At 37.4% G+C, this 16571-nt stretch overlaps 1 long non-coding RNA gene across 1 annotated transcript; it reads left to right on the top strand.

Moving 5' to 3' along the window:
- Positions 1-2040: 2040 nt before the first annotated feature.
- LOC136789739 (uncharacterized) lies at positions 2041-9719 on the top strand. Its single transcript, XR_010828666.1, has 3 exons — positions 2041-2114; positions 8288-8353; positions 9467-9719. It is a non-coding gene; the product is annotated as an uncharacterized lncRNA (long non-coding RNA).
- Positions 9720-16571: the final 6852 nt, after the last annotated feature.

Below are 16571 nucleotides of genomic sequence, written 5' to 3'. Positions count from 1 at the left end.
CTAATGGAAAGGTTCAGATTTTAGAGAATTGTTTTATTTTTCATTTGCTGTAGTTAAATTACTTAAATTGACACCTTTCAAAATCTATTTCTCCTATTTAAGAGTCCTCTGCAGTAGTTCTTTGTTTCTTGTGTGAACATTATGCCAGATTTACTGTAGACATCGTAACAAAGAGTAGGCAGCTGGAACTATGCTTTTCTAATGTCAAACAATCTCGGTCAGCATGCCTGTTCTTCCTGTATAGATTATTTTTGTTTGTGTTTGTTTTTCTGCTTATAGTAAAGCCACAAGGGATGTAACACTAGCCAACCTGCAATGTCTAAGCCCTTATGTAGCTGAATTTCTCAGTGTGCCTGTAGAAAACCAAAACATGCAAATCCCATATTGGATGGCTAGCACAAATCAGGTTCGTTTCCATAGTGCAGCTTTGAACAATTCTAAGTATTCCTGTCATGCTGCACTTTACATAACGTTTCCATTATACGTGGAATACATTTAGACATCTGAGAGGTGAACATAATGGTTGTCATGATGAGGAACTAGAAATTGTTAGGAATGCTTGCTGACCTTAGCAAGCTCAGAAATACAAAGAATCAATTAATCCGTCTATCATGCAGATCTTGGTAAAAAATAAAAAATAAAATGCATTTTTGGTATTAAAATAATGCATTTTTGTCAAAGTAGCAATCATCTCTTCTCCAGGATGACCTGATAAAAATATTGTTTACATGTTTCTACTTAAATGAACTGTATTGCTTGCATGCTTGCTTTCTCATTTTGCTCCTAAATGAATTTTTTAAATGTTTTTTCTTAATCAGACATTTTTGGAGTCTTCACCTTGCTCCTGGTGAGTTGGTGAGTTTATGCCTTTGGTCAGACTCAGGTTTCTTGTGAGATCTGAGGACAAGTGGTATGAAGGGGCGGGACGCCTGCTTTTCTAAAGTTTGCTTTGCTAAATTTGGAGTTTTCATGGCGTGTGAATCACAGCTCTTTAAATAGATGGAAATTATGCTTGCAGAAGGGGTGGAAGCTCCTCCTACTGCTGTGGTTGCAGGCAAATGGGAGCACAGAGCTGGGAGCTAACTTCCTACAGAGCCAAGTCAGCAGCCAGAAGGCAATAGGAGCTTGTTCTTCCACAATAAAAGGAATCCTTACTCCCTACAGGAGGCAGTGTATGTAGCTGAGTGCTGTGTTCAACAGGTGCTGAGAAAGAGAAGGAACCACTTTTTACAGATGAGAGCCTGCTATTCAGCAGGGTGGTGTTAGCTGACTTCCAAGAAAGGGAGAGGCTCTTCCAAAGCACCAATATGACTACAACTACCTCAGCATCTCCAAAATGAGTAGTGGCACTGTGATGCCAAAGCCAAACAAACAAACAAACAAAAAAGTCCAAACCCTAGAAAAGGTATTGTATTCCCACTCATTACTAAGCTTACACACATAATGACTTCCCAGACACATTTTGTACTCTATATCCCATTTCACATGTTCTTTTTTTTGCCTGAAAAAAATGACAAATTAATAATGAGCTAAACAACTAAAAGATTTGAGAGATTTACTTTCCTAAAGTAAATTGTTATTTATTTATTTATTTTGTATACATAGAAACCTCCTCAAAGCATTTAAGACTTCCAAAGAAGTCAGGTTAGAGTGTGCATATACAAGTAATTATGCACTATCCTCCTTCTCTTGCTATGGCTATGCAGGAATGTTTCAACAGCTGAAAAGCATTTGGAAGTCACATCCAGAAACATCCTGACACCTGTGTTACTACCTGTCTCCACTCTGACTTAGGTAGAGAGTCCCTCCAAGTAGCTGTTTCTCAACAGGGCAAGATCAGGTTGGTAAGTCTCTCCACAGTGTCAAAAGTTGTGAGCACTAAAGGCTAAACTGTGAGGTGAAGACTCTTCACATGAAGGATATTTTATATTTTTATATAATGTGGTACATATAACTGAAAGGAACCTGAAATGATAACGTTGTGAATCGTGCCAAGATGCTGGTTCTTCTAGCTACTGACAGGCATTTCACTGTGATCGCCAGGTGGCTGAGAAGCACTATACCTGTGTTTCCTGTTGATGCAGGAATTCTGTCCAGTGACTTTCACATCACAGGTGAGTAAAACTCATGTAGTAGTATATCCTTTTGGAATTAAGCAGGAAGGCAAACTCAGTTTTAAGCTGGGAAAAAACAACCAAACAAAAAAAAACTTTACAGTGTATAGTCTTTTTTTTTTTCTTTTTTGGGGGGAGGGGGAGGGGAAGTAAGTCAGTATTCTTTGTAAATAATGGCCCAGTTGCCTCTAATAGAACCTTCCATAGCAAATTTTAGGTACTTTATCAACTTTTCTATGTTGTATATAAATTCTCATCATTTTCGGTTAAGAGAACTCATAAACACTCATGGTAATCTATTGGATTTTATTTTTTTAAACACCCACTTGCAAAGGAAAACATTTATTTTAATCTTGTTTGCTGACTTTCAAATCAACACCCTGGCAGTGTTTGAAGATTACTTGCAAAGCATTATATAGTATTAGATGTGGATTGTGTATGTGCTTTTGGCAGTTACTTTTGTGGATATATATAAAAGCATCAATAGCTTTTCTTCAGCCTTTTACTGAAAACTTTTCTCCTGCTCTTTACTGTAGGTAAGAAAGATTGACCTAAATAATTCCTTCATAGGAGACTGTAGAATGTGGGACATGAAGAGCCCATTGCAACGTTTCTTGGATATTCCTAATTGACTTGAACATGCCATTTATTCCCCAAATGGCAAAATAGTTGGAGATGCTGTCAGCCCGAATAATTAAAGCGAAAATCAACTCTAATTACATGATCAAATGTGTTGCCAAAAGCATCATAATAGCAAATATTTTTGCTCTGAATGATGTCTTACTGTAAAATATTTTCACTTGTAATATTTCAGTGATGTGTCACCTAGATTCCACCTTAAAGCTTTCATCTTTCTCTATGTAGGTTATACAGCGAACAGCATTTGGATCAGAAGTCTCATTGTGCATACTAATCTGAGGGGGATTTTTTCACTGTTCATATGCAGGTTTTGAGACAATGATTTAAAAAGGCTGATGGGATTTTTGGTATGTTCTCTATGAATAGTTACTATAATTTCTGTGAATTTGGCCAGGTGTAGTTAAATAATGTTTCAGGCAAGGAAGTAAGAGGAAAGCTTTTTACACAATAATTTCCTGGGTAAGGTTCAACAAAATGAAAACTCATCAGAAACCCTGTTGGGATTCCATCAGCAAGCATTTATTTGCAGTTGCTGGTACACCTGCTTACACAGTAATAATACACCAGTGAGTTAAGTCACTATGCCAATGCAAATTAGCTTTATTTTGAATCAAATGCTAGATTTTAAAACATATGAGGGGCAAAAAACTATAATGCTGCTAAATGTAAGCAGGAAACTGATGGAACTGAAAAAAAAAAGAAAATGTACGTTTATTCTGGCCTTTTCTATTGCTGTTCTTCTGTATGCTGATACATCCCATAAGAGTACCTAGTCTATTTATAGTACATATCTGAAACATATGCTTTTCTCCTCTGCTATAACTGGATTTTCTTTAGCCGGAGCCTTGCCATCTGCAATATTATCTTTTATTTATTTATTTATTTATTTTTTTCCCAAAGATGATCCTGTATTTCAGCCTGGGGAGAAATTTCTTAAAGTGGACTTTTCTGTCTGTTTGTTTAATATGATCTCCCCTTATGACCAGTGGGATTCTGGCTTTCGTAAAACCAGTTTGGTCCTGTATGTGCTTGTCTTTGGTGATGCAATCACTAGTCTTAGAAAAGAATCTAACATTATGCAATGAGTTTCTCAGTCTCAGTGGACTGACTTCCAGTGTTTGAATCTTAACTTTTTTTTTTTCCTTAAATAATTTTCAGACAAAAATCTTACTTTGTGTGCTGGGATTATCAAGGTATCATGGGAGAATCAGGTGCTCAAATCCCACTGAAATATAAACTTCCTTATAGTCTCTTGGAAATTTCAACCCTAGGCTACTGCACTCAATGATCAAAATGATAAAGTGTGGGATTTTGAACCTAAACAGAATTGTAAGAATTCAGATGTTGAGCCAGGTAACAACATCCGAACAATAGAGGTCTGAATGTTATCCTGTCTTTTATATTACAAACTTATTCAAGCATTCTCTTCCCTTAAGTGCTTTTCCTTTGTTTCCAGAAACTAAGCACAGATTTACCCTGGATTCTGCTAGCACAGCTATTTTAGTCAATAGTGTGAATGCAAAGCCAAAGTGACAGAAGAGCAAGCAAGATACTTGTTCTGGCACCGAAGCTCCTGGCATCTTGTGCAAGCACATAGAGAGGGTAACAAATGCTCAGGAGGCAGAAAGCTCACACATAGATCAGTAGGCCTTACAGAAACACTTCTTGCAAAGAGAGATGATTGCTGGTGCATTAGCAGGAACCCTTTCTTTGGATGCACAGGTAAAATGGTAAAATACCATAGCTTCCAGAATCACTCCTTGTTCTGGAGCCCAGTTGTCCACTCTACAGACACTAGTTCACTACAGGACTTTTCCTGAAGGAAACTTGAAGGTTCTCTCTTAGACAAATTTCAGGGTGGTTCTGGTGGTGGGTTACATCCCTCTCTGTGACTGGTTCTTTACTAGATAATATGGATGAGACTACATCAGGTTTGGCCCCGTCTTTTCTTCAGAGTTTTCCAGTAATATCCTAGCACAATTACACTCAAATATGTAATGTTTTCTCATGAAAATACACTGCATTTCTTATCTTAAAAAAAAAAAAAAATGTTAATTATGCACAGGACCCAGCAAATACCCCAAACTGATTGCTGTGTTACATGAATGAGACCTGTCTGTTTTACAAGAGCACAAGAAGTAACACAAATATAATAGCTCTACATTACTTGTCCTGGGAGTCAAGATTGACTTGTTGGAGTAAATGTGTTTAGTAGTATGCCTACTTGTGTGGCTTTACTGTTTTATTTTTCTTGCCTGGAAAGAAAAGATTTCATTCTGCTGGCTTAAACAATGCCATTGCTAGTAGAGGTGTACCTAGGCAAGGAGTCTGCCTATTCTGGCACTTTTAAAACAGACCTCACCTTTGTAAGGCAATCTTGCAGCTTTGCAGTGCTGTGGAGAAACACCAGCTTGCAGAACTAACCACATTAGCTGGAATGGCCATATGCTTACTTATCCTGGTATTGACTTGAAAACTGCTGTCTTGCCTATACTGAAACTCAGGAAAATTTCCTTCCTGAAAAGTAGGGAAAATCAAGCAAAGAGACAGGAGGTCTGAATGGATGATCAAGTTGCTTCTAATTAAATACAGACATAGAAAGGAAGTATATAAGAGATGGAAGCAGGAGGATTGCAGAGTAGCTCTGCAACATTGCAAGGATAAGATTAGAAGATCCAAGGCTAAACAGGAGTTAAATCTGGTAAGGGCAACAAGAAAGGGATTCTATGAGTACAAAACAGCAAATGAAAGACTGGGGAAAATGTGAGTCTCCTGCTGAGTAGGGCAGGGGTCTCAGCAACAAGTGACATGGAAAAGGCCAAGGTACTCGATGCCTTCTTTGCCTAAGTCTTTGCTGGTAAAACCAGCCTTCAGGAGTTCCAAGGCTACTTAGACCAGAAGGATAGTCTGGAGCAAGGAAGACTTAGCCTCAGTGGAGCACTGAATCAAACTGGGTATAACATAAGTACATAGGGTCTAATGGGTTGTACACTTGAGGGCTGAGGGACGTAGCTGATGTCACTGTGAGGCACCTCTCAATTATTTTTGAAAAGTCATTACATGTGAGAGAGGTCCCTGGAGACTGAAAGAAGGCAAATGCCTATCTTCAAGAAGGGCAAGAAGGAAGCTCTGGGGAGCTACAGGTCAATCAGCCTCACCCCAGTCCATTGCGAATATAGTGAAGAAAATCCTCCTGGAAAGCATTTCCAGTCACAAAGGACAAGAATTTGATGAGGAATGTGCAGCATGGGTTTATGAAGTGAAAATCATGCTTAACCAGCGTGACAACCTTATAAAATGAGGTTACCATTTTGGTGGACGAGGGGAGAGCAACTGATGTTGTTTATGTTTAGTAAGTCTTATGACACGGTCTCACATAACATTGTCATGAACAAGCTGGAAAAGTATGGGTTAGATAAGTGGATAGTAAGTGGATTGAGAATGATATGAATGGCCAGGCTCAGAGGGCTGTGACCAGCATCAAACAGTACAGTTTGAGGAAAGTCACTAGTCTGGAAAGTAACACCGGAATGGGTTAGACAGAGTCTAAGATGGAGTCTCCATCTTTGGAGACATTCAAAACCCAGCAGGACGTGGTCCTGGACAACCTGGTCTATCTGACCTTGCTTGGGCAGAAGGGTGAAATAGGTGATCTTAAGATGTCCCTTCCAATGTAAAAAATTATTTAATTCTGTTGTATGCTCTCTCTATCTACATACAAAGGTGTGTGCGTTAGGACACTAACACAAAACTGCCATCTATCCACTCTGGAACATTATTGCCATGAATGGTAGGACTAGTGCAGGGTTAGGCACAGGATGGGTTCAAAGACAACATAAGCATTGGATACAGAGTGACAACAGCTCTATTTGACTTCAGGAGATGTGTGGAGATGTTCATCTTCCTTTTTCCTTTGTGATACCTCTCAAACTTGTCACTATTTATTTTTACTATTTAAAGGTAAAGCTTTCAGATGCCTAGGATGTTGGTTCCGTTCTGTACTGCTCATTCAGTCCTACTAGGTAAAATGATGTTGGGCTCAGTGCTGGTTATTCACATCAGATGAATGTCAGGTCTCACTTTTAAACTATATTCAAAATTTACCAACATATATATAATTTGCCTGTAGCTAAATAACTATAAGGGTTTGAGTGTATGTACAGGCAGAATTCAATGTGCCACAGGGTTGTCTGGAGTTGTCTGTTTCATCAAGCAACCAAGTGAACCACAGGACAAATTGTATCTTGAACCAGTTTCATTTTATGCTGCTCTAGGAGAGTTCTTGATTCTAAGAGAAAGTCAGTATCATTGCCTTGTGATGAGTATGTGTGGAAAAAAAATTTTCTTGCAAAACTGGAGCTGTAGCTTTCCCTTATTTGGCAGACTACTGTAACACTTTCTGTTGTACACCAAGCTACTGAATACCAAGCAACTGACCCACTGTACTTTCACTCAGAGTCAGCTAGCTTAGAAGGTACATGATCATAAATATTTTGACGATAAGAAGCAAACATTATTCAAAAATGTCTTTGACTGTACTGGTGGCCCCCAAATTAATTTTTCCAAGCTACTTTCTTAATCATGGAAGCATACATTTACCATAGAATATGTATCCATAAAAGGTGTGCTTTTGAAGGATTTTCTGATTGTGGCTCTTTCATACCTGTTCAGTAAAGCCACTGTATTATTTCTTTCTCATTCTTGTACGTTATTGTACATATTTTCAGTATTCACTAATAATGTTTTGTCATAACTGATAAACAGAAATTCTCTTTTGAGTAAAATACATATATTCTAGGCATTATGAGAGATTAGTTTGACAAAGTTGTTAATTAATACACATTCATTGTATTTGAGAATGTGAGCTATAGAAATTTATCAGTAATTACATGCTGCCTTTCAACTGATGAATACCCCTAAGGAAAAATACGGTGAGATTGGCAGATGGAGCTGAACTTTTCAGAGATTGCCCCTAGCTGTTATAAAGTAGTCAGCTTGGTAAAAAGGAATATATATATATGTGTGTGTGTGTATATATGTGTGTGTATATATTTCCATGTTTGTTCATCAAATATCAGTGAGTAGAGCAGTTTGTCTCAGTATTGTTTCCAAAGAGTAGCAGTGACAGGAAAATTATCACAGCTGAAAAGGCAAAGACAGAATGGGAAAAGGCTGAGTGACTACCTCCCAAGAAAGAAATAGGGGAAAAAAGACAAATCTGTATGGAAATCTTGGATTTCTACTGACTAGTGGAAAACATAGATGATAGCTCACCTGATTCTGTTTTAGCTATACAAACCTGTTAATAAGTAACATGGAAATTCACAGGTGTGCTTAGCTTAAGGTTGGTTACAGCTCCAGTAGCTCCGTTTACTATCAAACAACTGTGAAGTAAAATAATTGACTAGAACCAAGGTTTGCAATAAACAGATGGAATTTTTGTTGAGTATCTTCATCAAAATATGATCTTGTGTTTTTGTTGGTGGTAGTGGTGGTTGGTTGGTTTTGTGTATGTATTTTTTCTTTTCTTCCAGGCCATACATGGAGTACTGTGTCCAGTTCTGGACTGCCCAGTACTAGAGAGACATGGAGCTACTGGAGTGAGTCTGCGGAGGACTGGAGCATCTTTTATGGTGAAAGGCTGAGAGAGCTGGGCCTGTTTAGCCTGGAGGACGGAAGGCTGAGAGGGGATCTTATCAATGTGTATAAATATCTTTTGGGTATCAAGACGATGGGTCCAGAAGACTTTCAGTGGTGCCCAGTGATAGGATGAGAAACAATGGCTACAAGCTCAAACACAGAAAGTTTTATCTGAATATGAGGAGGAACTTCTTTGCAGTGAGGGTGACAAAACACTGGAACAGGTTGCCCAGTAAGATTGTGGACTTTCTTTTTCTGGAGATATTCAAAACCCATCTGGATGTGATCCTGTGCAACATGCTGTAGGTGGCCCTGCCTGAGCAGCAGGATTGGATTAGATGATCTCCAGAGGTCCCTTTCAACCTCAATCATTCTGTGATTCTGTGAACCCCTATTGATTGTCCCAGGAATGCCAATTCATCAGTTCCGAAAAAAATGAGTTTCATGAAGGATCAGAGCAGTAGAATTATAAGCTGAAGGGCTCTTCTTCACAAGCAGCAGTAGAGCTGCAACCAGTATAAACTCAAATGTCTTATCACTTCAGGAAGATTGGAAGGGAACTTAGTTTGATCAAAAATCAGCACCATTATTAGGTATATTAGAGGTGCAGGGTTATATTAAGCAGCCAGATATAAATTAACTTGAATCCAGGAGACTTATTTTCCTGCTACAAAGCCAGATCCTGGCAATAAGAACTCAGGACTCATAGAATGTTGGGTTGGAAGAGACCTTAAAGACCATCTCATTCCAACCCCCCTGCCATAGGCACAGACACCTCCCATCTGACCAGGTTGCTCAAGGCCCCATCCAACCTGGCCTTGAACAATTCCAGGAATGAAGCATCCAGAGCTGCTCTGGGCAAGCTGTGCCAGTACCTCACCACCCTCATAGTAAAGAATTTCTTACCAATATCTAATCTAAATCTGTGCTTTATTTAGATCTAGTTAGATCAGCCATTCTCCCTTGTCTTATCATTACGCTCCCTGAAAGAGACTCTCTCCAGCTTTCCTGCAGGCTCCCTTTAGGTACTGGTAAGTCTCTATAAGGTCTCTCCAGAGCCTTCTCTTCTGCAGGCTGAGCAACCCCAATTCTCTCAGCCTGTCTTCATAGGATAAGTGCTCCAGCCCTTTGATCATCCTTGTGGACCTTCTCTGGACTTGCTCTAGCAGGTTCGTATTTCTAGATTTGAACTAAAAAACCCTGTATATTTGAAATACTAGGTGTTTTCCTTATGGTTTCTCTGTTTAATGTTCTGTCAAAAAAAAAAAAAAATTAGCTAGACAGCAAATTACTTGTTTGAAGGAGAATTCAAGGTGTACATCCTAATGTGATGATAAACATATTTTGTAAAAGTTATGATCGCACAATTTTACTGTATACATTCAGTTGATAAATTCCCTTTGCATATGCTACCCTAAAGGATTTAATAAGAATATAGTTCCTGATACATTTTACCCTTCTGAAAAAGGGTCGTCTTTCCTCCACAAAAGATTATTTAGCTTGCCTTAATTCAAAAACCATTGCTTAGTTTTTGGTTTTGTTGTTGTTGTTTTTGTTTTCAGCAATTACATTGATGAAATTCCTTTGTACAGATGTGTAAGTGCAACAGTGAAAGTAGGAAAAAATCAGCAGGATGATAGAAAACAGCCATCATTCAGACTTTTTCTGCTTTTCTCTGAAATGTTGCAGGTCTATTCAAAGCAGGAATATTGAAAACATATTTTTAGAGTGACTAAATTTAACAACACAATCCAGAGAAAAACAACCCCTAGGTGATCTGCTTTTTATAAAATACATAAATATTTTTTTGAGAATTACTTGTAGAAACAAGTCTTATTCCTCTGTTTCCCTTATGTAATAACATTGTGGTCCTGAGGGATGACAAAAAAAAAAAAAAGTTTCATTTACTAGGGCTTGAAATTTAGTAGTTTTAAATCTATAATTTTGTGACAGAATGGCATAGCATTATTTTTTATTTGCAATTTATGTCCAAGACAACAGGAAAACGTCTAGAGCATTGTTGATACTATAGATCTTTCTTTTCTCCTTTTTTCTTTTCTTGTTGTTGTTCTTTGTTTTGTTTTGTTTTTCCTGGGGGGGGAGGGAGGGAGGGAGGTGCTGTTCATTCTTGATACTCTGAATCTATAAATAATCGAAATAATTGAAATATGTAGTAATGTTTTCCTAGGGAAGTGACCAATTTTCTGATCTGGAATAAAAATCTCTGGACCAATATTCTGATAGCGGCTGCAGGTACACGTTTCATCACTCCATACAAACACCACAAAATAATTTTATAAATATCTTAAAATATCTTAAAATACATGAACTTCCTGTAAGAAACCTTGTAATTTAATTTTTCAAAAATGCAAGCCTAGATTTTATAAAGTAATAATTTATATATATCAATAGCATTTCTACATATACCTACTGTACATACAAGTGCAATGTTTAGGTATTTAATGTATTATTGTAATTACTTTTCCTTCATAAGTAGAAAACTAGTTAACCTGGTAGAAAGGGAAATGTGGTAAAAAGCTATTTATTCATTGCACCATGCTTAATGGAAGTTATATTGTCCTTACCAGGTAAGCTGTGGCTACAGTTACAAGCAGTGCCATGCTTGGGAGCTTTGGACAGGGAGTGTGAGAAGGTGCTGTGGCTTGTAAGGACAGATGGGAACCTCCTCAGCCACCCCTGCTGATGGAGAAACTTTGGTCTGTTTCTTCCTGGCAGGGCTGCGTGTTCTGCTGTCTGCATCCCCTGCTCCTGGACTCACATGCTCACCTCCAACGGTTTTGCCCCTTGCTTGTGCTGCTGGTGAGTGATCTGCTACTCGGGCTGCATTTTAACTGTTGAAGACCAGACAATCGAAGAACAATGAAAACAGGGGAGTGGGATCTTTGTAAAGTGAGAATAAAAATTTTAATGAACTGTTCTGCGCAACTTAACTTGCAATTATTGAATTTAGTGTTTGGGAATCCTGTTGTGCTGCACAATACTCAAGCACTGAAAAATAGGCAGGCATTGCTTTAATGAATTATAATATGTAGTTCATATTGCATTACTTCTCCTTTTCCTTCCTTTTTTCTATGTAAAATATCTAGATACTATTTTTTTTTACTGTTTCAGTGAGCATTCAACGTTTTCCTGTAAACAGGATATTGCATTGTTTATAGCTGTAATACTATTAGATTTTAGTGAAATATTAGCTACTAGTAAGGGGTGGAGGGAACCTCATTTGATATATATATCCCAGGAATCAGTTTTTATGGTTTTATATATAAAGAATCCAAGGGAACCTCAGCATAACCTCCACAAAGAAAACTCTTATTGTTATGTTTCATCATTGAGAAATGTTTATGGGTCCCATAAGATTTCACTCAGATGTTTAAATAATTTGTGTAACCTTTTGGTCATGTAATTTATTTGATTTATCTGAAATGATTGTAGACAAGAAATTTCATCAGCTCTGCTTTGTTTGAGAGTTCTCTCATAAAGTAATGGAAAGAACATAGTTCTCAAGTTATGTTAGACTTAAAATAATTGTAAGCAGCTACCACGAATACTATATAAATTGTGGGTTTTCTTCTAATTTCATCGATACTGTATGCTTGCCTTAGACGCCTGGTAAAATTTGTTTAGAAAAGACAGACTAAAGATTTACCTGCAAAAATGCATGTCTTCTTTTAAAGTGGAGCAAGTTTGACACAGCATCTTCATGGATGCACAAGGAAATCACACAAAGATTCCTTTGGGAGCCCCCACGACATGGACAGGTACAGATGCATCCCTGTGATCTTTTGAGTACAGGGACTGCTCTCTGTATCTCTACATGGCTTTTTTACATATAAATTTCACTGGTAAGCCTTTTTACTTTATGTTAAAATTAACTGCATCAGTACTAATATCCAGCTGTGTTAAGATTTAAGTAGTATCAATAGTACCCCATATGCTACCTATTAATCAAGCATGACTTTGATTAATGTGTTTTTGTATCCAGGTGTGAACAAAAACACATTTTGGAAAGTTTCCTGTCTCTATCCTTACACTTGAATTGTTTAGGATGCAGCATTGGCTGCTGTACCTCTTCTGTGTTGGTACATACATGGTTAGCATTAAGCAGTGAAACTATGGAGGCTGGCAATACCTAATATTTCTGTCCTCAACCAGGCCCTCTGGTGAGGAATGTATTGACTTCTATAGAAGAATAGAAGATGCTGATAAAAGGATTGCTTAGCCCTAATGAAAAGGCTTAAAAGAGTTAGAAGAACATCCTGAAAATAGCAGACCTAAGCTTCAGCCCTTCTCATCAAGCTGTCAAGGGAGTTTGCACACCACACGGCTTAGGATTTTATTTCAAAGGAGCACGCATAAAACTGGGGTAGTCCCATTTATAGTTGCTTCAGAATTTCAAAAAATGTCCAAGAAAAATGAGGACATTGTTGAAATAAAAGAATTTTGATATGATTATTTTCAAAACCTGGTACAAGGAGGACCAGTCTCAGTGAACTCACAGGAGCTATTTTGATATTGAACAAGTGACAAGGAGACTGAAGGCAGAACTGTCAGATTAGTTCTCTTTATTCTCCTAATGATAAAAGCTCGTGACTGCTCATTACGCTAGGAAGAAAGACATTCCTAGCAAATTTATTAGTGAAAAGCAAGTTCTTTAATTCATGATCTTTCCTATGCAAACATTTTTCGCTAAAATTCCTGGAGGACTCACCATGGAAAGTATTAATTTCAGTAATGACATACTAATATAATGATCATTCTGGACTGTTAAGAGGTTATGAAGATTAACAGGACAAATTCTTCAAACAGAGTTTAGTTATAGTAAATCAAAGTCTTTTGTCTCCTTTAAGATGAATCATTACAGAAGAAATGAGAATATTAGATGGCGGTACTAAACTTGGATGTTGTTTCTAGTTTTGTTTCATCTCATTTCATAAACATGTTTTTGGGGGTTGGACTAGATGATCTTTAAAGGTCCCTTCCAGCCCAAACCATTCTATGATTTTATGATACTTTTGTCTTGGAAACCTATCAAACTGCGTATTTTTGTTCTGCTTCTTTTCCATTTCCTCCCCATCCTGATGAAAGATTGTATTTTAGCACAGTGTTCCTTTGGAGGATCCACATATAGTAGAGTTCCTATTCTATGTAGGACACAGAAACAGTTAAAACTATCCTACAGGCAGAGCACTTCTGTTCTGCAGTCATACCATACGACAGAAAAACTCCTGGGGCCAAAACAGCTATTATAAATAGAGTGAATTTTGAGATCCTCTCCTTTTGATTGGCCAGAGCAAAATACTGTATAGCTTCAGAATTTAGGAGAGTGAAGTAAACTAATTACTTCACCCAAGCTGTTCTTACAACAGGACAGCAGGCTGCTGTTCCTTGACCAGCTCAGCTGTATCGTGTTGTTTGGAATGCCTGTGCAGTTCTGTTGAAACTGAAACCTGGTAGCTCAAGTATGCATTCAAACTTGATTCATCTTTGGTGCATCTGTTTTGTGGTAAGTGTTTTGATATATGGGAATGGGAAATGTTAACACCTTGTAAGATGATTTGATATGTGAGAAAACTACATTTCACAGCAAGATAAATAGCAACTCATCAAACTTTGCAGACACCAAAGAAGTCTCCCAGTAGCCTGGGGAATGAACAAGGTGGGTCATTCTTGCACTGTAGTCTCCTTAAAAGTAGTGCAGAACTGGCAATTTGTCACAATGCCTATGGATTACTGAAAGTTTCAGTTATGGCTAAAAAGCCTTTGAGACTGAAGCTGTTGTGGTTATCTCTTAGAAGCACCTGTCAAAGTCATTGAGGTCTATTTATTCCTTACTAAATTTTAGCAACATTTTGAATTGTCATATTTCACCTGTTCTCACAACCACAATGCTTTTCACTAATCAAAAACTATCAGATTTGTAGCCTCAAGGCACAATCAAGGTGTCAAACAAAATTTGATTTTTACCTCTTTATGTTCCTCTGAAGTGCAGGTGACTCTGACTTGGCAGCAGTATTCTATACAGAAGCAAAGTCTCAGGGCTTCCAGGTATAATAAATGATCCTCAGTGGAGAGTTTGTGCAATACATCTGGATGTAACTTTAATGAAGTAAGCCAGAAAAATTACACTTTACAATCACAATGTGGGCTTCATTTGAGAAGGAAGAGAGCTACAGAATGTATTTAATTTAACAAAGAACAGCCACATTGGAACAGAATAACATTTTATGGATGTTATTGAATTTGATAATTAAATATATCCTTTAAAGTAGTTCAAGCTCTTCGTCAGCCAGCTGTAAATTTTATTTTGAAAAGTCAGTGAAGCCTCAGCCTCACTGAAGTCAATAAGCCACTCGACTAAACTAAGATTTTTCATCAGTTCAGACTGTGGATTTTTTTGGCAGTCTGTAGAAAGTACCCAGGCTATGAACCAGCCATAGTCTTTAACTTCTAGCAGTCCAGAATAAGTCAAAGCCAAGGTACCTCTATAGTCGTTGACTATAATTATTTCAGTGTAACTAGATGTGCACAAAATTTTCTGCATTTAAGTTTTTTGACTACATACTTTATCAAAGACAATTCGGATGAAAACAAATGTTGTTGAATCTTTCACGTTTTCTAGATACTTAATAGCTTTCACCAAAATTGCATTTTGAAATCTTGAAAATCCCCTGCAGTCTCCTTTCCATCACTGGCATTATTTTTTTTTTTTTTTAAGTTTCTGATAATCTATATACTTTACAGTTGATCTTACTTCTGCATATATTCCAATTCACTAATTACACCCTTTCATTGGTAGCTAATTTCTGAAGGCTAAAATGTCAGACAAGGCTTTATTATCAGCATGTTGCTTTTGCTCTCTTTGATGTTTATTGGTGCCATTTTCTGCCTCCTTTAGTTGAAATACCAAAGATATCTTGCTTCAGTTACTTGTTCATTTCTGAGCCACTTTAAAGTTAATTCTTTAAAGAAGAAAAATAATATTTCTTCAAGTAACCTAAATGATAGTATAAATGCAGCTGAATGACCATTGTTCCTGTACCTAGCATTTTGTCTAAACGTGTTTTTGGCTACGTGAGGCAACTGAATTTCTACTTGCCTAAGAGTTTTTCAGTATGAAGTGTCTAGATGTTAATGACAGAGCACTACAGGAATCTTTCTTCCAGAAAGCATATCTGTCAAACAGCTTTGAATCATACATTTTAATCTTTCTGGGTTCAGGTGGTCAGCAGGGTATCTATTTCAGTCCCTACGTTTCATTATCTGAACATTACAGTAGTGCTGGAAAAAGATAGACCCCCAATGAATCTTATGAAAATATTGTGGTGTTCAAATGCATTATATTATTGATATTAATAAGATGAAAAATTAGACGGTACAAAGCATACTATGACATTTTTCAATTCAGAGAAAGAAGCTTTCCTCAGAAGATATCTAAAGGAAAATATGACAGCAGGGAAATAGATCTGAAGAGATTTTTTATTATTATTATTATTTTTTTAAGTTTACAAACCAGAGAATGATGGCCAAAGAATGTAGAATGTGGGTTAAAATGCATTAGTGAAGTAGCTACGCATTTTACATAAACAGAAGAACAGTCTGCATCAGGGTTGACAAATAATGTGTTTTCATATGGAGATAGTCTGATAAAAGAAAGTCCAGCATGTTACAGAAATGCAAAGAACAGTGAAGTGTTTCTATTTATGAAAGCAACTAGCATCTCACTCTCTTTTAAAAAGGTTGAAACCCTCTTTACCACAGGGAAGATATGACAACAAAGAAGAAAATTGACAGAGAACTCAAGTCAGAAAATGGGACTTCAGACTGTAAAAGGAAATCAGTTCAGTTCAGTACACTGCCTGTGATACACGGCTGAGGAAAACATGTACGGTACTTAAAACATTTAATATGGTTAAAGTTGAGCTTCTGGATATTTGTATTAGCCATCCTGTTGCAGCTGAGACATCAGCAGTACTGGATGTCAGCAATATTGGGAAAGACAGCACAGAATTTCTTCCAGCCAGTGAAGGTATAGTGACACTGTTCCCCAGCCTTGGCAATATTGAGGCCATGAGACATTTCCCATCTTAGCTACACAAGTGTGGCAAGGGGAGCAAGGCCAGCTCTTTGCTGTGTGATTTACCTTTGTAGACAATCATT

This window comes from Anser cygnoides, chromosome 1 (assembly GCF_040182565.1).
Source record: "Anser cygnoides isolate HZ-2024a breed goose chromosome 1, Taihu_goose_T2T_genome, whole genome shotgun sequence".
Lineage (NCBI taxonomy): Eukaryota > Metazoa > Chordata > Aves > Anseriformes > Anatidae > Anser > Anser cygnoides.
This window is presented reverse-complemented; position numbering and strand designations above follow the sequence as displayed.